Consider the following 23,348-nt stretch of genomic DNA (forward strand, 5'->3'; position numbering starts at 1 on the left):
CCAGCCCCCAAGTGACCCACTCCACAAGCAGGGCACTAGGGGGTTGACCTGGTGAGCCCCTGGAATGACGTCAAAAGCTATTCGAACGCACCGGGGCAGGGGATGACCTAGGGAAGCCAAACGAACGCACCCATAGAATCACTGGTTTATTTGGGGGAAAACGCATTCGCTCAGCTTGCAGTTTTATACAGTGCGCCCTCTCGCATAGTGGGAAATGATGCTATTGCACTTTCTGTACTATTTTGAACTATTTTATTCAATTGTGTCTTATTGTTTCCAGAAGAAGTGGCAAATCCTAAAGCTCCGTCCCCTTGCATCTATCCGATTGTCTTCAAACCAATTGAACTGCTGGTATTATAAAATTTTCAAAATGTCATTCATAAAAAAAGATTTGTGGGTTATTCCCTTCTTTACAGAAAAGTGTCTTCTAAAAAAAAAGAAGTTGCCCAGACTTTCTCACGCTTTGAAAATGTAAACACTGGGTCGTGACACGTGACAGACAAAATGGCCGCAGTAAAAAGACGCTTTGTTTTCTTCAGTTCAGTGTTTCCACGTTTTAAACGAATATCTATCGACGAAACCACAGCAAAGTGAGTGAGGTGAGTTGAATATTAGTTATAGAATCCCTTGAAAGAATTTTGACGGGGAAATGAGTTTTCAACACAGTCAAAATGAAGAAAACATGGCTTTGCCGTAGTGGCAGTAAACACACGTACGTGTGCATTTGTATTAACTTAGTTAGACCTTTCTTGTTAGTTGTTTAATATTGTTTGTTGATACAAAGTGCGCGGTTGGGCGTGACCGGTTTCCCCGGGAATTCTGGTTGGCAACAACATGGGCTGTGATAATGTCAACGTGAAAAGACCGAATGGTTATTTTTAAATTGTTTCCATAACTTTTAGACACATGGGCATTTGGAGTGTGTGTACTGTTATACTAGTGTTAGGGTAATTCTCATGATCCTAGCCCGCTTGTGTGGCCAAAAGGGTAATTCTAGAACTTCGTTTTGCTATCCAGTTCTAGAAGTGTGTGATGGGGGATGGGTACTCCTAGAACTATGAGGAACCTCAGGTTCGTTCGGTTATCGTCTGCTGTAACCTCATGAGTCATATCAATCATTCATTGTCTCACAACACAAATGATGGGGTTTTGGCATTTCGATATGAGGTAAGATCTCTTGGTTTTTTTTAATCAAATCTCGCCGAAATTGGGCTTTATGTGTTCTTTAAACTCTCATTGACCTAGAAATTGGTCCAGAAAATCCACTCCGCAATCTCAAAGATTGTTAAGAATTATAAATTCTCACCGTAACTCAGTCCCCATCTACTCCACTACTCCGTTTTACTGCTCAAAAATTGTTATGCCAATGACGATCCGTTCTTTGTGTACAAAACATAATATGTCCACGCGTCTGGCTGGGAACACACGAAGCTTGCTCGGGGTGGTTCCAGGCGCGTACTATGGACATATGTCACATCTTTTTTTCAAGATATTTTTTTTCTTTGGAATTTCTAAACTTTTGTCTTCTGGAAAACTGAATTCTTATTTGATTTGGACAAGGTTAACGTTAAAATATGGTGAGTTATTCACACCAAAACAGATACGTTTTACAAAACTGCCATTTTGCCAGACTCACAATGTGATGTGATCAAGCAATCTTGAACTTGCTCTAAATTAGTCCTTAAAAACTTTGTAAACAAGATACCATAATAGTTTTCACGGTGTATGTTTGATAGTTTTATCTAGTATGTACAAACTTGCCCAATTGCAGAATAATCTGCCTATATAGTTTGACCCTGGCCAACTGCAGTTAGGCCTGACCAAACAGCAAATGGGTCTAACCAACTTCAAATGGCCCCGCCCAACTACAAATGGGCCGTCCAATTACAAATGGCTGGCCCAACTTCAAATGGGCCGTCTTACTACAAATGGGCCTGCCCAACTGCACATATTCCTGCCCAACTGCACATATTCCTGCCCAACTGCGGAACAGTTGTTGTTGGTGTTAAATTGGCCTGCCCAACTGCGTATGGTCCTGCCAAACTGCGGCACAGTTATTGTTGGTGACATTACATTGACAGCCGATAACGAGGCATTGAAACGGACTTGGCTTATTAATTCCAAACTTGGTTTGTGGGTCTAGGGATCTCCCAGAAGCCTATTGTTGTCAAAGCAAAAACTCGAAAAGGACTTAACTCCAAACTTGCAATTGTTGTGGATTGGTCATGGGATTCCCCAGAAGCCTATTGTTTTTGGACCCTCTCAGCTAAATATTAAGGTCGTTATGGTTTAAAAAAAAAAGAAATGTTGTCCGAGCAATAATTCAAAAAGGGCTTGGCGTCAACGTGTTAGCTAGCGAGCCGTGCAAGCCATGTTAGCACAGCCAGTTGGGCTGAAATCACATTTTGATGCATGGCATGGTTGAACTTGTGCTGTCTAAATTTCAGTGAAAATTACTGAACTTTATTATTATTATTTTTGAGTAAAATTAGATTTGGTTTTACCAGATTTCCCTCTTCTTTTTGAATCAAAATTTCAACGACGCAACTTTTAAAAAAATCACTTGAAGTTACCGCGAAAATGCTGACCACACAAAACACAATGCACAAACCACGTATTACACAACGCACGTGCAATACACAACACATGAGCGAGACACACAGACTTGTTTTAATGGTCAGTCGTCGTCATCGACCGTCATCAGCAGGCAGCATGAACTCCATGCACGCGTGGTATGATAGCGTCGAATTCACACGCGCTCTAGATTTTTCTACTGTGACGTCAGTATCGGCAACTGATTGACACTCGGCGCAGTGCAATACACCTTATACCGCATACATGCTGCAGTTGCCTAGTTGATCGGGTTTTTTTCAATTCGACAGCGGCAAACATGACAATCTTTTTTTCCTGCTGGAAATTCAAGAGCACAACGTTCGTTCATTGTAGAGTTTGTTTGAAGCATCAATACTTTTTTGGATTTCACTGTTTGCATCTCTTTGATGTTTGTTCCGCTCGAAAGTTCGTGCTCCTGTTATCTGTAAAACAGCATAGCTAAGCAAGTTGTGACGATCGTTGCTCGTACCATCCGCATAGGTTCAACAACTGGTTCATATATATGTTTCTTTTCAGATTTCAACCTCCCAAATTTATTTTTCAATGCACGTACGTTTTGTTGCCCAGTGGAATTACTTAATGGCACTGTCTTTCGTAACTGTTTGTTCTTTATTCTCCAAAGACCGTTTACAACTTGCATTTGACCTAGTTTCAAGAATTAAACAACCTATAAGACTTAAATGTTATGAAACCTCAACAAATACTAAGGAAAATATTAATTACCATGATCAGTCAGTTAAAATAAATTAAGCAAACAAAATTTATGGTAAATCACTATTGACATTTGACATTCACTATTTTGATTGGTTGCAAATACTTATGTGAATCATTATTTGAAATTAAGTAATAGATTTGTTTAAAACAAATACAAAAACCACAAAAATTGTGCAATTGCTTTAAAGCCTCTCATTTTCAAGTTAAAAAAACAGAAAATTAAATCAAAATAGTTCATTGTACCAGAGAAATAGGTGTCAGAAATGTATCAGAAACCACCAGAGAGCATCTACAGTAGCCAGAGTATCCAGGGCCCATCAAGAGGGCCCTGGTTCCCGGCCGAGACAGACTTCGCGCTGCATGCTCGTTTTGTGTGCTACGAGCACAATGTTTCCATTTTTGTAGTGATTTTAGGTTGCACTCCCACTTTTTCAGTCTGCACTCCCACTTTCCAAATTCCTGGCTAAGACACTGCTTGGCGTATCAACTTAAAATTTGGTTTGTGTATTGGTTTGGAATCCCCAGAAGCCTATTGTTTTTGGACACCCTCAGTTTTAGGGGTGTATGGCTAAAACAAAAGAAATGTTGTCAGAGAAAAACTCAAAATCAACTTGGCGTATCAACTCCAAACTTGGTTTGTGGGTTGGTCTTGGCATCCTCCAGAAGCCTATTGTTTTTGGACCCCCTCAGTTAAATATTAAGCTCATTATGGTTAAAACAAAAGAAATGTTGTCCGAGCAATAATTCAAAAAGGACTTGGCGTATCAACTTCAAACTTGGTTTAGGACTTGGCGTATCAACTCCAAACTTGGTTTAGGTATCCCACAGAAGCATATTGTTTTTGAACCCCCTCCGTTAATTATTAGGGTCATTATGGCTAAAACAATAACTCAGAAAGGACTTGGTGCAGCAACCCAAATCTCAGCGGGGCATTTACATGTATGTTGTCAACACACCATTCTTGTTATTGATGATCTTATCTACATTGGCCTCCTGTTGCTAAAGTTATGTAATTAGCCCAACATTGGCACGATTTGTATCTTAATTCATTTAAAGCACAGTGCAATCGTGCAATGGACCAACATTGGCCAAACCCCACTGGCTGAAGGTTGGCATTATAAGAAAATGAGTTAAATGTTGGCCCTTACTTGACCTGTGATTCGAGCCTAGTTAATCTGAATCCTCTGTTGGTGCGGTTGATCTTCGGTGGTCTTCTTTGGCCCCATGTTGCTAAAGTTATGCAATTGGCCCAACATTAGCTCGATTGGTATCTACCTTCATTAATAATAAAAGCATGTGCGTTGGTTAGATCAACATTGGCGAAACATCATTGGCTCTAGGTTGGCATATTATATGAGAAAGCTGTTAAATGTTGGCCCAATTGGCTTGTGTTCAGAGAAGTCAACGTGGGCCCTCTGTAGGTCAGTTTATCTTTATCTACGTTGGCCCTGTATTGCTAAAGTTATGCAAATGGTCCAAATTGACACGATTTGTACCTTCCTCCATCCAATTTTTGAAACCAATATTGCCCCAACAAACATGTAACTGCTTTTTCGGGCCAATGTTGGCCCAACACTGTAATGCTATCTGGATAGCATTAGCCAGACAAAGTCTATAAAAATGTGAACTAGTTAAAGGCAGTGGACACTATTGGTAATTACTCAAAATAATTATTAGCATAAAACCTTTCTTGGTGACGAGTAATATGGAGAGGTTGATTGTATAAAACATTGTGAGAAACGGCACCCTCTGAAGTGCCATAGTTTCCGAGAAAGAAGTCATTTTCCACGAATTTGATTTCGAGACCTCAGATTTAGAACTTCAGGTCTCGAAATCAACCATCTAAACGCACACACCTTCGTGTGACAAGGGTGTTTTCTCTTTCATTCATATCTTGCAAGTTCGACGAACAATTGAGCTCAAATTTTCACAGGTTTGTTATTTTGTGTATGTTGAGATACACCAACTTTGAAGGCATTAGTCTTTGACAATTACCAATAGTGTCCACTGCCTTTAATTTCTGATAAAATTGATGTAGAGAATGAGGGTTGTGTCTGTCTGTGAATGGGAGGAACGCACTACGAGCCAGTTTGACTACACTTTTTCAGAACGTAGTGAGAACCAGTTCAATGTGATGTAAAGAGCACAGATGACGCTACCGGGTACCAGACCCAAACTCTGACAACACCAGAGCTTAAGTCTGGTGCACCAGACCGCTTGACCACATGACACTACAGCCATTCATCATAATGGGTTGATAGCTGAATGGACAGTAGTGTTTAATCAGTCGCAGTGGACCACAACTTGGTTGGGCTGTCTTTGTTGGTTACTGATCCAAGTTCGCTCAAGGGAGGCACAAAATCAACAGCTAAAATAACTAATAATCATAATAATAAAACACATTTACATAGCGCCAAACCCATTTTTAAAATGTTCTCTGATTTTATGGAAAAACATCAGATGCAAGTTCCTCACTAATGTCACACTTCAAGAACCTGATGTTATCTAGTATAATGTCTAAGTAATTAAGTCTTTGCGTTGTTATTTTAAATGTATAATATTACACAATTGAGTAGTGTTTAATCTTCACAGTGGACCAATTTGGTTTGGCTGTCTTTATTGGTTACATCTACACACCATGGTTACATGTAGGAATGCTTTCCTGAGCTGTTTATACTTGAATCAACATAAGATTGGATTAATGGCAGAATTCATCACTGTCCAGAGATTTAAAACCACATATTCCACCTCCATTTTTTATCTAGATGAATGGACAAGTTGCCAAATGGGGAAAATGCCAAATAGATAAAACAAAATGGCTCCAGGCAAAACCAGAATGAAAGCTGTGGTGATGATAGCAAGAGTGCTGGTGACTTTCTTGTGAGCTTGGTGCAGTTCTTGAGCTGGGCCCTGGATTCCTTGCTCTTCTAGGTTTCTGGCTCCTTGTTTCAGGTAGCCTTGACTCAAGGCTGTTGCCGTAGCGCGCCCCAGCGGGGTGCGACACGATTCGGCAACCTGCACGCAGTGCATACACAAACAACGTATACATTGTATGTACACAGTACATTGTACAGGGAGAACTGTATAGCGAAGTCGTGAGTACGGTCCTGTCTTTCCACCTTGTAGACGTGGCTCAAACAACAGCCTTGACTAGTTTGTAAATTTTCTTGGAATTTCAAGAAAAGATCACAGGATCCTTAAGATAGTGAGTATTTCATGAGTTTCAGCCATCTCTGTTGTCCTACAGCTTGATGTATAAGTTGTCTGGGTGGATACTGTACTGTACTCTAGCTGTTCACTTGATGAAGGCAGGCTTGTGTGTGGCAGACACTCTCAATTTGTGTGGCAATATAATACCAATCGTTGTTTGGTAAGTAGTGTCAACTCTTCACGCAAAGTTACAATGTAATCACTGGTTTTTTGTACACCAGATGACAGCTCAATGATCCCTGTCTCTGTCTTTGTTTTCTCTGTCAATCTGCGTTATTTTCATATTAGTCATAATTTGGACGGACCAGCATCAGATTATAATTAGCCAAATTTCATAAGTAGTAATAATAACCATATTGATATCGCGCCTTTTTTTTTTAAAGCGCCAAGTATTTACTGACAGGTGAGTGGGACAAATCTTTAATTACGAGACCTAATCCTTAGCACAATGTAATGATTTACAAGGTGCTGTGGCGCAAAATGCTGCCAATCCAGCCAGGAACACCGGGGCGATCACCTTCTCTTTTTGACAAGTGCACTGGGTTCTTTTGAATGCATTACATAACACACAGGACCAATGGTTTTACGTCTCATCCAAAGAACGAAGCAATGGTTTTATAAAAAGTATTTTGCTAAAGGACACAAGTGTCAGGCCTGGGGCTTGAACCCAGAAACACCAGAGTTTGAATTCCGTGCTCTCCACCGCTTGGCCACAACACTTCCTTGTCGTTTAAGTATGTTTGTCTGTTGCGAAATGTTTCACAGGGAATCAGTCACAAACAATAGACTTGCATGACCCCCTCCATGAATCATCTTGAATACAGTAAAGACAGATCTTATAAAATGTTTTACCTGTGAGACCACTGAGATGTGTTTATATTTCCTTGATCTGAGGACAATTCAAAACTGGACTTGATAATGGTGTGCGATGTGGTCGAATGGTAAAATAAATAGTGTAAAAAGAACAAGCCCCAGAATTGAGCCCTGTGGCACTCCAAACTCAAAATACCGATGTTCAGAACTATTTTCACAGATGTACACAACCCATTGATTATTGCAGTTTTTAAATCTTCATAATGGACCAATTTGGTTTGGCCGTCTTAGTTGGTTACTTCTACACACCATGAATATTAATGCTTTTCTCAGCTGATCATACTTGAATCCATATAAGACTGGATTGATGGCAGAATTTAATAACACTAAGAACGTTAATACATCCCATATTATTATATTGGAAATGGAAGAGGAGTCAGTTTTATAAAACAAGGACGAGAATATCTGCCATGTTGCTCCAGGCAAAACCAGAATGAAGAAAGCTGTGGTGATGATAGCAAGAGTGCTGGTGACTTTCTTGTGAGCTTGGTGCAGTTCTTGAGCTGGGCCCTGGATTCCTTGCTCTTCTAGGTTTCTGGCTCCTTGTTTCAGGTTGATGAGGATTCTGATGTACATCCAAATTGTAGCTGCAATGGGTAGAAAGAGCAACAGCATTGCTCCGATGTTTAGCACTCCATTTTCCTGAAAAGCTGTTTTAGTTGTACAACTTCCTTTTGTATATGATTCCACAATGAAAATTGTTTGAGGCGTATGCACTATTACTGGAATTATCCAAACAGCAAGTAACAACAGCGTGATCTTTCTTCTAGTGAAGTAGCTTGTATACTGCAAAGGTCGACTGATTCCAATAAATCGTTCAAAGTTGGACAATGTTAGACTGACAACAGATTGGGCGCTGAAACAGTTATGGAATAACAGATAAATAAAGAAACTAACAAAGTGGAAATATCCATTTGCTTTACATTGGGTGATGTTCGTATCTGGTTGACTCGACACATTGAGTATGAAGTTCACTGCAAGAAATGGATGTAGAGGAGCAACTACAGATACCAATGCATCTGCAACAGCGAGATTGAGTATCATCAAATTGGTCACATTATGCAGTTTCTTGGTGTAGATTATAGTCACACATACAAGAACATTTCCAACAAATCCAATACTCCCAACAAGTGGCATCAGGATCTTTAAGATAGTGAGTATTTGATGAGTTTCAGCCATCTCTGTTGTCCTACAGCTTGATATATAAGTTGTCTGGGTGGATACTGTACTGTACTCTAGCTGTTCACTTGATGAAGGCAGGCTCATGTGTGGTAGATAAGGTTTCTTTTGTGATGTTGATATATAAGTTGTCTGGGTGGATACTGTACTGTACTCTATCTGTTCACTTGATGAAGGCAGGCTCATGTGTGGTAGATAAGGTTTATTTTGTGCTGTAATAAAGCACTCGCCTTTCCTTAATTTGAAGAATCACTTCCTCTCCCTAATGGACAATTAATGAGTGTTTTTTTTATACCAAAATGACAGCTCATTAACTCCACTGCCAGATATTGACTCTGTTTTGTTTGCTCTGTCAATCTGTTTTATTTTCAGAGTACACACTTTTAGGACCAGCATCATATTCAATTGATCAACTTTCATAAGTAGCTTCAACAGCACATTCGTCTGTTTTAAACTAATTTGAGGGGAACCAGTCACAAACCATCTATATAGATATGATGTTTTCTTGGCTGGTAACCTGTTTCTTCATAAAAACAGAAGTTGTGTCTTGGAGGTTTTTTGTGTATTAAAGAGAATTACTTAATGTTTGTTTAAATTATGAAAAATCATAGCAGTCCCCTACCTCAGGTGAATGGTGCACATTCTAGGATGTGTTTTTGAAAAAAGACTACTTCACTTACTTCACTCTGCCAATAATATTCATGCCCAAATCCTGTCCTTCATTTCAGAGCTTTTAATAGTCTCCATATTAATGTAAAATGATTTATTTCTATTCAATTAAAGTACAATTGTCTCAGAAGTATGTCGGATCCTGTTTTTGAAAATGTAAGTCATTGCCTTCCTTTAGATGTCAGTGAACATGCCATCCAACCAACCAACATGGTTATGGTTGTCTGTCTGAGTTGGGTGGGGGAGCTTGTTCCAAAGGACAGAAGCAGCTTTTACAACTTTTGATCTCAATAGCACATTTTTCATAGTTCTTCAAACTGATATTGATCCTTTTGACTTAACACTGCGTTGTGAGCAGTCTCTGACAGCAATACAATCTTTGAGATAGTGCAGGGTATACGTACATTCATGAAGAATCTCGAACACAGTCAAGACATATCTAATGCTTGATTCTCCTGGGAAAAGAGAGCCATTGTAGTTGTCTAAGGACTGGCAATGTGTGCACTTCCTTGATCTGTAAACAATTCAGTTAGCGTTATTATGGGCAAGGTTCATCTGTGTGTCGTCTATGCAAATTTTATACAAAACTAGACAAGATAACGGTTGGCGATATTAATGAATGGTTAAATGAATAGTGTGAAAAGAAAATGCCCAGAATGGAGCCTTGTGGCACTCCACACTAATGAGACCGATGTTCAGAACTACTTGGACAGATGCACACGACTTATTGAATAGTACATTTTTTAAATCACAGTGGACCAATTTGGTTTGGCTGTCTTTGTTGGTTACATCTACACACCATGGATATGAATGCTTTTCTCAGCTGCTCGTACTTGAATCCATATAAGACTGGATTGATCACCGAGTTTAGAAATGATAAGAATAAGAATAACTCCCATATTATGATACTGGTAGAAGTTTCTCCTTCAAGAAGCCAAGGCGAAAATGAAAACCAAATGGCTCCAGGCAAAACAAAAATGAAGAAAGCTGTAGTGATGATAGCAAGAGTGCTGGTGACTTTCTTGTGAGCTTGGTGCAGTTCTTGAGCTGGGCCCTGGATTCCTTGCTCTTCTAGGTTTCTGGCTCCTTGTTTCAGGTTGATGAGGATTCTGATGTACATCCAAATTGTAGCTGCAATGGGTAGAAAGAGCAACAGCATTGCTGCAATGCCAGAGGCTGTAGGTTCTTGTAGTTCTACAATTGTGCAATTGTCTCTTCTATACTGGACGACAGTGATGAGCAATTGAGGCAAATGCACTAATACTGGAATTATCCAAACAGCAAGTAACAACAGCGTGATCTTTCTTTTAGTGAAGTAGTTTGTATACTGCAAAGGTTGACTGATTCCAATAAATCGTTCAAAGTTGGACAATGTGAGACTGAGAACAGAGTGGGCGCTGAAACAGTTGAGGAAAAAACTATGAATGAAAAAACTCTCAGCAAGGAATTGTGTGTTTGCTGTACATTGGTTGCTGTTGGATTTTGATGGATTTGACTCATTGAGTATGAAGTTCACAGCAAGAAATGGATATAGCGGAGCAACTACAGATACCAATGCATCTGCAACAGCGAGGTTCAGTATCATCAAATTGGTCATATTATGCAGTTTCTTGGTGTAGATTATAGTCACAAATACAAGTACATTTCCAACAAATCCAATACTCCCAACAAGTGGCATCAGGATCCTTAAGATAGTGAGTAGGCCTATTTGATGAGTTTCAGCCATCTCTGTTGTCCTACAGCTTGATATATAAGTTGTCTGGGTGGATACTGTACTGTACTCTAGCTGTTCACTTGATGAAGGCAGGCTCGTGTGTGGTAGATGAGGTTTATTTTGTGCTGTAATAAAGCACTCGCCTTTCCTTAATTAGAAGAATCACTTCCTCTCCCTAATGGACAATTAATGAGTGGTTTTTGTATACCAAAATGACAGCTCATTAACTCCATGACCAGATATTGCCTCTGTCTTGTTTGCTCTGTCACTCAGTTTTATTTTCAGAGTACACACTATCTGGACCAGCATCCTATTAAAGGAACACATTGCCTTGGATTGGTTGGGTTGGTCTTTGAAAAATGAGTTTGTAACCGTTTGTTATCAAATGCATATGGGTAGAAAGATGTTGTAAAAGTAGAACACAATGATCCACACAAACGTGCCTCGAATTTGTACGGTTTTCCTTTTACCTCGTCAACTTACACGGTCGGCCGTTTATGGGAGTCAAATTTGTCTCCCATAAATGGCCGACAGTGTTAACTTGCAAAGTAGAAGGAAAAGCACGCAATTTTGAGACAAATTTGTGTGGATCATTGTATTCTTCTTTTAAAACATCTTTCCAACCAATGCAATTGATAACAAATGGTTACGAACGCTTTTTATAGACCAATTCGTCCAATCCAAGCGAATAAGTCCCTTTAAATTGATCAGCTTTCATAAGTAGCTTCAGCATATTCATTTTGGTTGTTTACCTATCACCGATGTGTGCTAGCACTGTATACTCAGTACTTACTTGTACCTGATTTCTGTAAAACAAATTCACCATGTTCATCTGTTGCGAACTAATTTCAGGGGAACCAGTCATAAACAATAGACATGATGTATTCTTGGCTGAAGTTGTGTCTGGTAGGTGTTTTGTGTATAAAAAGAGAATTACTTAATGTTTATCAGAATTATCACAAACATCACAAGCAGGTTTGAACTTTTTTTCGAAAAACAACAAACACTTGATGAAGGCAGTCATGTGAGTGAAAGATACGGTTTATGTTGTTGTTGTACACCAGATGACAGCTCATTACCTCCACGCCGCTGTCTTGTTTTCTCTGGCAATCTGTTTTATTTTCATATTGCACCCCTTTCAGACAGGCGCTCCAGAGCAGTACAAACCAAATGCCGAATTAAGTACATGAAAATTTGACGTCTAAAACAGTTAAATGTAGGAGCGACTGGATGCGCTAGAAGTCGAATGATCGACCGTTGCAATCGTTCGGAACAGCTCTGGGGCCCCTTTGGTTTCAGGCGTTGATCTTGTCAGTTATGAGCTGAGCCTGTACATGTTATGTTAAGTTGACCTGTCTGAAACCAAAAGTTTTTAGAGGTCGACCTGGAGTCACTTCTAATTTATTTGGTTCGGCTCAACTCTGGCGAGCCTGTCTGAAATGAGTGTTTTATTAATCATTTGGACCTGCATGAGAATAACTTGGCTAAGCTTCATAAGTTGCTTGAGCATATTCATTGAATAAGAAGCATTTTAACAAGGTTCTATATAGTGATAATCAATACACAACAGTTTCTTGGCTGGTAACCTGTGTTTTGTTGTGCCTAGGAAGTTGTTGTGCTTAGCAGTTTGCTGAAGATGATCCGTAATAGTAATAAGTTTCTTGAGTTTCCAGTTTGTTCACAAATTTAAGCAAACATTATGGGGTTTTGGAAATTAACAATTATTTAAACCTTTAATTTAATAAAAGACTTCTTTTTTTATGAGGTGAGATTTTACTAAATTGCTCCTCACAAATGTTGTTGTACTTAAAAGAAACATCAGACAAACTTTGAGTTTCTAACCTTTGGTCAGAGTCGCAAAATGTGTTGCAATTTAGAAAAGTGTTTTCAAACCAAAGTCACCCATAAGAACACATTGAGCACACTGTATTGTAGTTTGTGCGAGCTCAGTTTGCTTCTGGTCCAGCAAAGTATTATACAAAGTTGGGACTGATCTAAGATCCTTCAAGAAATGCACTAAATCCACCGCTTGATGTTATGAAAAGCATCAGATGCAAGTTCCTCACTAATGTTACGCTGCTATAACTTGTTTATCTAAATGTTAAGGATATATTATAACTCCTGGGGCCAATTTCATAGAGCTGCTTAAGCAAAAAAATTTGCTTAAGCACGAAAATAGCTCGCTTATTTTACACATGTTACTGACCAAAATTTCATGGCATATACATTGCTTATGACTAGTATTTAGTTGTTGTTTACTTAGCATAACAATTGAGTGGAGTCTTGGCCGGTAATCTGATTTTACTAAGCAATGAATTTTTTGCTTAAGCAAAATTTTGTGCTTAAGTAGCTCTATGAAATTGGGCCCAGATGATGACTTGAGGAAGCTAGTGGAAACATTGAGACCAATTAATAACTTACTGTGGGGTAGTGATAATAACAGTCTTCTGTGAAGTCTTTTGGTTGTTATTTTATTTATTTTATTTTTATGAATAATACCGCACAACTGGGTAGTGTTTAAATCTTCATAATGGACCAATTTGGTTTGGCTGTCTTAGTTTGTGACTATGTAATGTCTGTCCGGTGAAAATTGTCTTGTATCGAACTGTGTAATAAACACACCAAACAACCAAACTGATAAAACTTTATCAAGAAGAAAAATAAATTGCTTGGGAAAAACTGCTCACCAACCAAATTTAACTATTGTATAAAATCAGAGGAGTGTTTGAAAAAGACACCACTATTGTAGAGTCAATGTCATATTGTGACAATATTGTAAAAAAAAAATTTACAAAAATTAATTTAGGTCTACTTCATATTATCTGAGCTTCTGTAAAACAACAAAAAGTTTATGATATGTGAGACATTTTCTGCCTGTTTGTGGGTAGATTTGGTGCTTTCTGGAAACTGGGAAGGATATGGAAGTCTTCTACCGTGACTCAAGAGCTAAAGCTCAACATCTTCAAGACAGCCTGCCTACCTATGGCTGTGAGACATGGATCCTTACCAAGCACCTCACTGCATTACTCAACAGTTATCACACAAACTGCCTCCGAATCATACTTGGAATAAAACGTCTCAACAGGGTTACCAACACCAGGTAGTACATCATCAGCCACCAAAGTGCATTAACTCAGACCATCCAACAAGACAACTCAGATGGGTTGGACACATCTTACAGAAACCCACCAACGAGCCACTGAACATCTATGCTCTGTACTCCCCATAGCTTGAGATTCAGAGAGTAGCCTAAACAGGAGAGAATGGGAACAGCTTGTGTGTGTCTGCTGTGCAGCCGACTGATGATGGTTGTGGGTGTTTATTTTGATTGCAGCAATCAAAATAAGCAATAGAAATTGTTCAAGCTGTGACAGCACTTCAGTCTGAAACATATCTGTGGTAGTTTGGCTCTTACATGTATATACAAATGTCAAAACGTGCAGACTTCCAGTCAATCCAGTTTTGTTCACAGCGTTTGATGGGGAATGTTGGGGGGGGGTGGTTGATTAGACAACTAGAAATATGACAAAATCCGTTATTTAAATCAAACTTGTATTAATGTCTTTTTTATTTTACCATTTGACACAATTCAGGTACACAGCCCTGTTCTGAGCAAAGGAGGTCAGGAACAAGGCAAGATGAGTCCAGAGAGAGTTGCTCCCAAGATCGTCTAATGTAAGTTCAAATTCCTCTCATTATTAACCCATTGAATGCCCCCAATATGGGAAGCCAGCCGGTTTTAAACACCCCCAAGTGACGTGCTCCCCCCCAACCAATAGGAATAGCGAAACTGTCTGGGGAATTTATGAATGTGGTTTAAGGTAACACCATATGTAAATATCTACTTTGCTGTGTAGATTTTGTTTTTGTGAAGTTGTCTTGCTCGCTGTTTTATTCTACTGCTGGGGAGAACTGAAAAGAACTATCATGCCTCAGTAACTCCTACCTGGTCAAAGGAAATCGTTCGGGACTACTTTGTTTGCTTAGTGGATTAAGGGACTTCTCATTATTAGTCTCAACAGTTCGACTAGCGTGCTCTTGTCATCATCAGGATGACAAATAAAGTCTGTGAAATCCCTTTGAGAACGTGGTAAATAATTTGTATTGAATTTAAGAGCCAAAAGTTTGGTTGTACATCTACATGTACATTAAAATTTTGTCTAGAGGTAAAGTCATACTTTGCTAATGCCCCCCCCCCCCCAACCCCCAAACAACTTGTGTAGTTTCTTTCTGAAAGCCTATTTGTTGTAAATATTAGTAAGCATCCTCAGAATTATTTCATCTGAAATGCCCCTGTTGTTTAGAAATCAGTAAAACATTTGAATCTGATAAATGGTTTATGTGTGAATCGTTTCTCAGATTTCTCCCATGCAAAGCTTCAAACACCATTTATCATTTCAAGTGTTACTTCAAAAGCTGATGAACAAGGACGACACTCAGAGTCACAATACAAATCATTGCGGCAACCAACTAATCCTTAGTAAAGGCGAATCGTAGTGCTTTGTGAAATCGTACTCTTGCTCGTCTTTTTTTTTCTTTTCTTTTATTTGTCAGTCCCATCCATGTTTTCCAGTTTTGTCCTACTGTGTGTGCCCGTTCCCTCTCACTGCCCATATTTAGCCATCGCCTCCATGCCTCTGTCCCCACGATGCGCTGGCATTAGTCTTTTGCTTGCCAGTGTTTGCCCATGTAAACTCTAGTGATTCTTTCCCAGTTTCGTTTATACTTCGTTCTCATGTTTTCCAGTTTTGCGTAGGTCCCGCTAGTGGTTCTTTCCCCTTTTCACGATTTATTTTTTCCCTGTTCAGTTGATTTCTTTCCTGTCCCATATCACATACCATCAGAGTTCCTTTTCGTTTTGTCCTTTCCCGCACGGCCAAGCCCTGTTCATTTGTCCCGTAATTTTTTGCCATTCCCCATCCCCCATCTCTCAGACTTACCACTGTGTGCCCTTTCCTCTCCCCGTCCCACATCTTACCCAGGCCTCCATCCCCTGTAGCTGTGACTGCAATGTTTGCCTGCACCTCCGTTGTGCCTGCCTCGGTTCCCCGTCCTCGTACCAGTGCAATATACATCTCTTAATATTCATGCATGACGTCATAATTCTAACCCAAAATGTGGCCTCGTTTTGGGGTTAGAATTATGACATACTCTACTTAAATATTAAAAGAGGCGTATTGTTCTTAGCTTGCACTGTCTGCGCAAAGTTACTTACACTCACGCGCTATGACTGTGATATCACAGTTATCACAAAGGGCGCCTGGTGGTTATAAAGTAACGCAGACCCCGCGACAACCCACGGATAGCCCCCCCCCCCCCACCCACAATTTACTGCACACTCGCACTTTGACTGTGACATCACACATTTTGAGAAAAGAGGTAATTGCTCTGTAAAGTATTTGAATCTGTCGGAAAGTCTTTAGCCCTGAAGCCTAAAGATTTATTTTAAAGGGAAGGTACACGTTTGGTAATTACTTAAAACAAATATTAACTAAAAACTGACTTGGTAACGAGCATTGGAGAGCTGTTGATAATATAAAACATTGTGGGAAACGACTCCCTCTGAAGTAACATAGTTTTTGAGAAAGAGGTAAATTCTCACCAAAAATATTAAAAAGACTTCTAGCTAGAAGTCCTTCATTCCTATCTAAAAAGCAAACAAATTAGTCCAACAAGTTGTTTTTTTTGTGTTTTTTTCAACATTTTCTCGCAACTTTGATGACCAATTGAGCCCAAATTTTCACAGATTTGTTTTTTTATGCTTATGATGGGATACACCAAATGAGAACACTGGTCTTTGACAATTACCAAATGTGTACAGTGCCTTTAAACTTACAGTGTTTAAAGATAATAATCCAATATTACATGTACATGCTCAGGTAAACTCAGATTTCAAAAACTTCAAAGTCCTTTTTGTAGCATACATGGGCATATAGTTTAGGCATATCCTTTACTGTCCTAGAAACAAAAAACACATACATGGCAACTATGTTTTCCTGATAGGATGGTTAAGGCATTTCCTTAACTATCCTAGGAATATAAATACATGCTAACTGGTTAAGGAAATGCCTGAACCATCCTAGGAGGAAACACAGAAGTTAACACTAATTTTTTATCCTAGGATAGTTAAGGAAATGCCTCAACCATCATAGGAATAATGAAGACACGCTAACTGTGTTTTTCTTCTTAGGATGGTTTGGGCATTCATTTCCTTAACTATCATGTACATGTACATGTACATGTATATATATTGACTGTGTTTCTCCTCCTAGGATATTTTAGGCATTTTCTCAACTTTCCTAAGTCTGTTTATTGTTTTCCCCCTTGAAGGATAGGTTAGCCAACGGTGCGTGTTGTAGAACTGATGTTTATTTAAATCCTGGAAATAAGGAGGATTCCTTTTTAGAGAAATGTCTGAAAACTGTTTTTATAGAGTCAAGAATAATTGTAATATTTATGTGCCTTTTTAAATTTGCCGATTTGAAATAGATTGTGTGTAAGTCTCTTGATGAAAATGTCCCCCGTAGGTGCTGTAGTTTTGAAAAAAAAAAAAACAATTTCACCAAAATTATTTTTGTTGCAGTGAGACAAAAATTAATTTAGCATGTACAACACATTCACGCAACTCTCCTGAAAACATTGCTCCGTGATTTTCACCCTTTTTTCTTGACAACTACTCAAGCTGAAACTTCCACATAATTTATCACATACTGTACATCTTATTTGTTTCCCTTTTTTTCCAGGGGATAATGGTTTATTTACAACATTTCACAAAATCGTACATCAGATCGTTAAAACAAATATAATAGTGTAAGCAAGATATATGGTTTTAAAAGAGAATTAACACTAACATTAATCTTGAAAAAGAACATAATAAAAATCCCATTTATAATAGAAAATGGTCATAATAGAAAAGTGTAAATAAATTTGTCCATGGCATAATAATTTTTGAGTTCTGTGTTGCAAAAGAAGGATGGTCCGTTCTTAGACATTTTCATTTTGTAATATGAAAATGGCAAACTAATAAAATAAGGTTTGTAGCTTTACATTTAAAGTCTTTTTTGCCAAATGGAAACACTTCATTGTCAAGGATGTTGTTTAGCTTAGTCTTACAATTAATCCATGAAACAACTGCTGTCCAAAAAGAAATTGTAGCGGCACATGAGCAAAACAAATTGATAAGAGTCTCCTCCTCATTGTTACAAAATGTACATAAATTAGAGTCCAGCTTTTTGATTTTGAAAAGAAAACTGTTTGTGCCTAGAATTCTATGAATAAGTCACTATTGGAACCATATTAGTCTAGTGTCTATTCAGCAGTTGAAAGGAATTTTAAATTAACGACCATTTAGAATAACTATAATCTGTTTGCAAACTAAAGTTCCACTTAGGAATAAATGTATAAGTGACTTTCCTGGAGGAGGTCAAGACCTTGAAGATTCTGTCGAAGCCTTTCTTGTCCCTCAAAAGGATCTTGAAATTGAATGGAATAAAAGAAAGTTGAACATTTCCTTTCGTAAAAAACAAATAATGTTTGAAAAAGCAGACTTGATGGCCCTGACCACACCCCCAAATTCCCCAAAAAATGGTTTTAATATGAAATTTATTTCTGAAATCATTGTAGGACAAAAAATCCCGGCATCATCGACAAGGTTATGGATATAATTAACTCTTGCCTACTCCCAATGTTTGAAATAGATGCATTTTTTATCCACCTTTATTTTGTCATTGTGCCACAGAGTATTGGTCAATATTTCTTTCTCGGTCTCTTGGCTATGTGCCATGGTGAATTTTGACCAGGATGTAAAGACATTTCTCCAAAAAGGTTTCCCATACAGAGTTTTTGTATATGTGCATAAAGTAGTTTCAGGGAACCCCCTGCAAAACTGGACAATCCAGAAATGTCCATAATCTTTTGGAATAAATGAACCCAACCACTACCATTGTCAGAAATTAGGAGTCTGCAGAGCCAAGTTATTTTAAGAGCGTTCATTATTCACGAACATCTATCATACTGAGCCCACCTTGGCTGTAATCTTGAACCATTTGTTTTCTGCTAGCCCGGCCGTGTCCCCTCCAAATAAATTTAAATAACATCGAGTTTAATTTGTTAAAAATTCTAACAGGTGTATCAGGGATGGTTAAGATAAGAAAATCAAGCTAAGGCGCTGGACTGATGTGGCAATTGTAAAAGACCTGTATTCTTACTTGGTGTATCCCAACATAAGCATAATGTAACAAATCTGTGCAAGTTGGGGCTCAATCGGTCATCCAAGTTTCAAGAAAATAGTGAAGAAGAACACCCTTGTTGCACATGTTTGTGTGTAGATGCTTGACAAAGGCTTCAGGCCTGATGAAGTCTTTCTCAGATTTAAATACATAAGTGAGAAATGATCTCTTTCTCAAAAATTAGATTACTTCAGGGGAAGTAATTTTTCCGATGTTTTTGGCTTGACTCATGACATTATCGACATGACATCTGAAACCACTCCAGAGTCATTCCAAACGACTGCAACAACAGTTGATCTATGGCGTCCAGTCACTTCTAACTGTTCAGACATCAAACTTTTTATGTACTTTGATTTTAGAGTGTTGTTCGGTGCAACTCTGGGTGCCCGTCTGAAACGGTGTTACTCATTAGCATTGTCGTATTTCTCACAAAAAGATTGGACAAAACTAAAAGCATCAATCTGTACGCAGAGCAGTTTATACAGTTGTTATACTCTCTAATTTGTTTCCTCTATTTTACAGTATGCCGATGCCACCTATGCCCCCCGGGTTCAGACCCATGATGGGTGGTCCACCCGGTATGCCACCCATGCCCAACCTTCCTGGGATGCCCCCCGTCCCACCTATGAGACCCCCTTCCATAACTACCTCCAGTGGATCCATCAGTGCACCCTCAGCGATCTCCAGTGCAGTGACGATATCAAGCAGTCATCCACAGCAACAACCTAACCTCTGTTACCAAGTCCAGCTGCTGTAAGTATAACATTCATTGAGAAAATAGATTAAAGCCCAGTTCATGCTTGTCACAACCCCTAGTCCCCTGCACGCTCACGCGCAATGCGTCCTCGGCTTGCTACTCGACAACCATACAAATGATCCTGGAAACCTTTGTTTTGTAATCAAGAAAATATAACTTAAAGGAACACGTTGCCTGGGAAGACATTCTCGCACTCGTGTGCTGTTGCTGCCAGGAACTCCTCAAACCTCTCTCTGGTGACGGTCAGACATGCAATGCGATGGTGAACCAACCCGATCTCACTGGATACTGCAAATGTCACATTGCATTTCAGACCACGTTGCCCATTGACCACTCTTCTTGCTGGGACTTTAATCTGTATATGAGTGACTTCATTCATGAAGTAGGGTTCCCTTCTGTTGAAAATATATTTTAAAGTTAGTTGGCTTTGAAGCCCCAATTCCCAAATTATACAAACCATTCATGATGGACAGGAAACTCAGTTTACTGGGTATAACTTGTAAATGAGCAGTTTTCGATATTTACTTTTGGACTGTAACCTAGGGTAAGTCCATTCATGAAGTAGGGTTCCCTTCTGTTGAAAATATATTTTAAAGTTAGTTGGCTTTGAAGCCCCAATTCCCAAATTATACAAACCATTCATGATGGCAGGAAACTCAGTTTACTGGGTATAACTTGTAAATGAGCAGTTCCCGATATTTACTTTTGGACTGTAACCTAGGGTGAGTCCATTCATGAAGTAGGGTTCCCTTCTGTTGAAAATATATTTTAAAGTTAGTTGGCTTTGAAGCCCCAATTCCCAAATTATACAAACCATTCGTGATGGCAGGAAACTCAGTTTACTGGGTATAACTTGTAAATGAGCAGTTCCCGATATTTACTTTTGGACTGTAACCTAGGGTGAGTCAAAGAGAAATTGACAGCTTGCAAAATGAGTACCTTTATTATAAAAAAAGAAATAACTCCTCTTAGGAATGATCCATTTCTTTCATTATTTTTCTCTAATAAGCAGGAGAGAGTGCTTGTTAAATATAAGCTTTACTGAACTTTGAGTGCCATTTGTTTGTTTAAAAAATTTCACCAATCCTTGTTAACTTCTTTTTGACTCACCCTTTAGTAAAGTCAGTCATAGACTTATGCAGCAAATCAAATAACTAGGTTCATGAATGCTCACCCACATTCGGTGATATTAATGGTTTGATTTTGTTATTGTTTTTTGCCTTGTTGCTTTCCTGCTATTGTATAACTCTATACCACATGTTCTAGATTTCTTCTCAAATTAGGCTTACGTTTTAATTTGTTATCAATATAAACCACAAGGGAAACTGACTGGGTAAATTATAAAATGATTTTTGGGGTTGAACAAAGAAATGACTAGAGTGGGATTCGAACCAACATTCTTGACATTCTGTTAGGAATTTAAAGTGTTATCATATTTTCTGTAGCGCGACTTGAAGACCATCTCAAAAAAGATTTATTGAATCCTCTGACTTATTTTTATGAAACAGGGCAGCAGGACGAACCGTCAAGTAGAGCTTCTAGGAATCTCAGAGAGTGGAATCCAATTGATCAAAAGAGAATACCATTGTCTAAAATCTGCTGACAGTCCTGGAATGCATCCAGTAAGTTCACCTTCCCAATGTTATTTCAGCCATATTTGTCTTACTTACTTAAGTATATTAAGTGCATGTCTAATGGGGAAACAGGTCAACTCGCTACACACGCCAACTCAGACACACACCAACTCGTACACACGCAAACTTGTACGCATACAAACTTGTACGTCAAGTGTCTGTTCATATTTTTTGTTGGGTCAACGAGGTTACTTTTATTAGTTAGTTGACGGATTACAAGAAATAAATTCCAATTGTAGAAGGTGATTTTTTTTACAAATTTTTATTAGTAGCGTAATTCTTTTCCGCTGAATGAGTTAGAACGCTTTCTTTCTTGAGCCATTACAATGTAAAGAAAAGATCATGTTTACCAAATCCAAGAGAAGAGATTTATGGTTTAACTGACTGTTTACGAACGTAACATACATGTAGTATCATAATTACCAAAATGAATTTGTAATAAGCAGACTGGTGATAACAGTAATTCATTATAGCGGACGGGGTAGGGGGGATACTTGTTTCAATAGCTAGCTAGCTTTCGGGCAGACTTATTTTGATAGATAAAGATTGCTGACAATGTTGATATACATGCATAAAAAAGTATAGTAAACATATGTAATTTCAAAAAACAATGACAACGTGAAGTATTATGAAATGGAAAGAGAATTGTGGGTAATTTGGGATGGAAAATAAAACTGGAAAGCAAGTTCTTTTTGAAGATGCCGAGGTGCCCATATCTGTCAATAAAATAATTGTTCAATCATGTCATGCCTCTCACTGACTGGTGCTGTTGACTCGGGGAGTGGCTTGTTTTTGAAGATGCATTCTCAAGAGAGTTGACAAGGTATGAGGAGGTGCCCTGTCAATCAAACCATCATCAGTCAGTTTGTGCCTCACACTATATGGGCTCGTTGTTGTCTGGTTAAATGCGGCTTAACTGAAGACACTATCTCTATTATGTCTATATTATGATTGCTGGAATTCCTCATCGGTCCACTCAGGCTTGCTTTGTGTATGTGTACCGTATAAAAGTCTAAAACAATAAAGCATGTCCAGTCAGTTGTATCAACAACCTCAAGTGTTTTCCGTTTCAATATTTCAAGATTCAAGACTTTCCTGTGTCAAGATTCAAGATTCAAGACATTATCATGAAGTATCCCTGCATGTTCTGCACCAAGTCTGTGCGAAGAAACTAGAAGGCACTAATTTGCTACGAATGCTGCAACAGATGGCAGCATCTGGCCTGTGAGACTGGTTTTCTGCTGAGGACTACGAAAGTTTCTTGTATGACTCTTAGGAGCTACAATCGTGGCATTGTGAACTGTTACTTATTTTCCAATTCCAGTTGGAGAAAGTTCTAGAGCATCCACTTTAGAACAATCTCCTGGTGAAATCGTTGATGATGTGATGGAGGTTGACGAGACATTTTCCTTTTATGGTAACGATGTCCTGGCCGAATCGTTCAATATCCCTGGCAGTTTCCTTGTACCACAACCACCAGAGGAGTGTCACAGAAGCTCCATTACCGAGATTGCCTGATTCTGGAGATGATCCAGTGATCACCTACATGTATCAGATCATGTATGGGTGGCATGGTTTGCTTGTGCGTAAAGCTCTCGCCTCTCACCAAAGTGACTCCAGTTCGATTCCCGGCTAGGGCCGTATGTGAGTTGAGTTGTGTGTTGGTTCTCTACTGTGCCACAAGGTTTTCCAGACTGTCCGGTTTTCCTCACTCGGGAAAAATCAAACACTTTCGATCTTGGCTGTGCTCCGTGGTT

General features: G+C 38.9%; 1 long non-coding RNA gene across 5 annotated transcripts in view; it reads left to right on the forward strand.

The window, feature by feature from the left end:
• Positions 1-504: 504 nt before the first annotated feature.
• LOC117292655 overlaps positions 505-23,348 on the forward strand; it is a 30,868-nt gene continuing 8,024 nt past the window's right edge. For 3 of the 5 annotated variants that reach the window (XR_004519299.1, XR_004519300.1, XR_004519303.1), the window contains exons 1-4: positions 505-599; positions 14,566-14,647; positions 19,723-19,953; positions 21,466-21,579. This is a non-coding gene — a long non-coding RNA (uncharacterized LOC117292655). The remainder of the gene's footprint in view (positions 600-14,565; positions 14,648-19,722; positions 19,954-21,465; positions 21,580-23,348) is intronic. The other 2 variants (XR_004519302.1, XR_004519301.1) reach the window with 2 other exon arrangements.

The sequence above is a fragment of the Asterias rubens genome, chromosome 7, assembly GCF_902459465.1.
Source record: "Asterias rubens chromosome 7, eAstRub1.3, whole genome shotgun sequence".
NCBI classification, from domain to species: Eukaryota; Metazoa; Echinodermata; class Asteroidea; order Forcipulatida; family Asteriidae; genus Asterias; species Asterias rubens.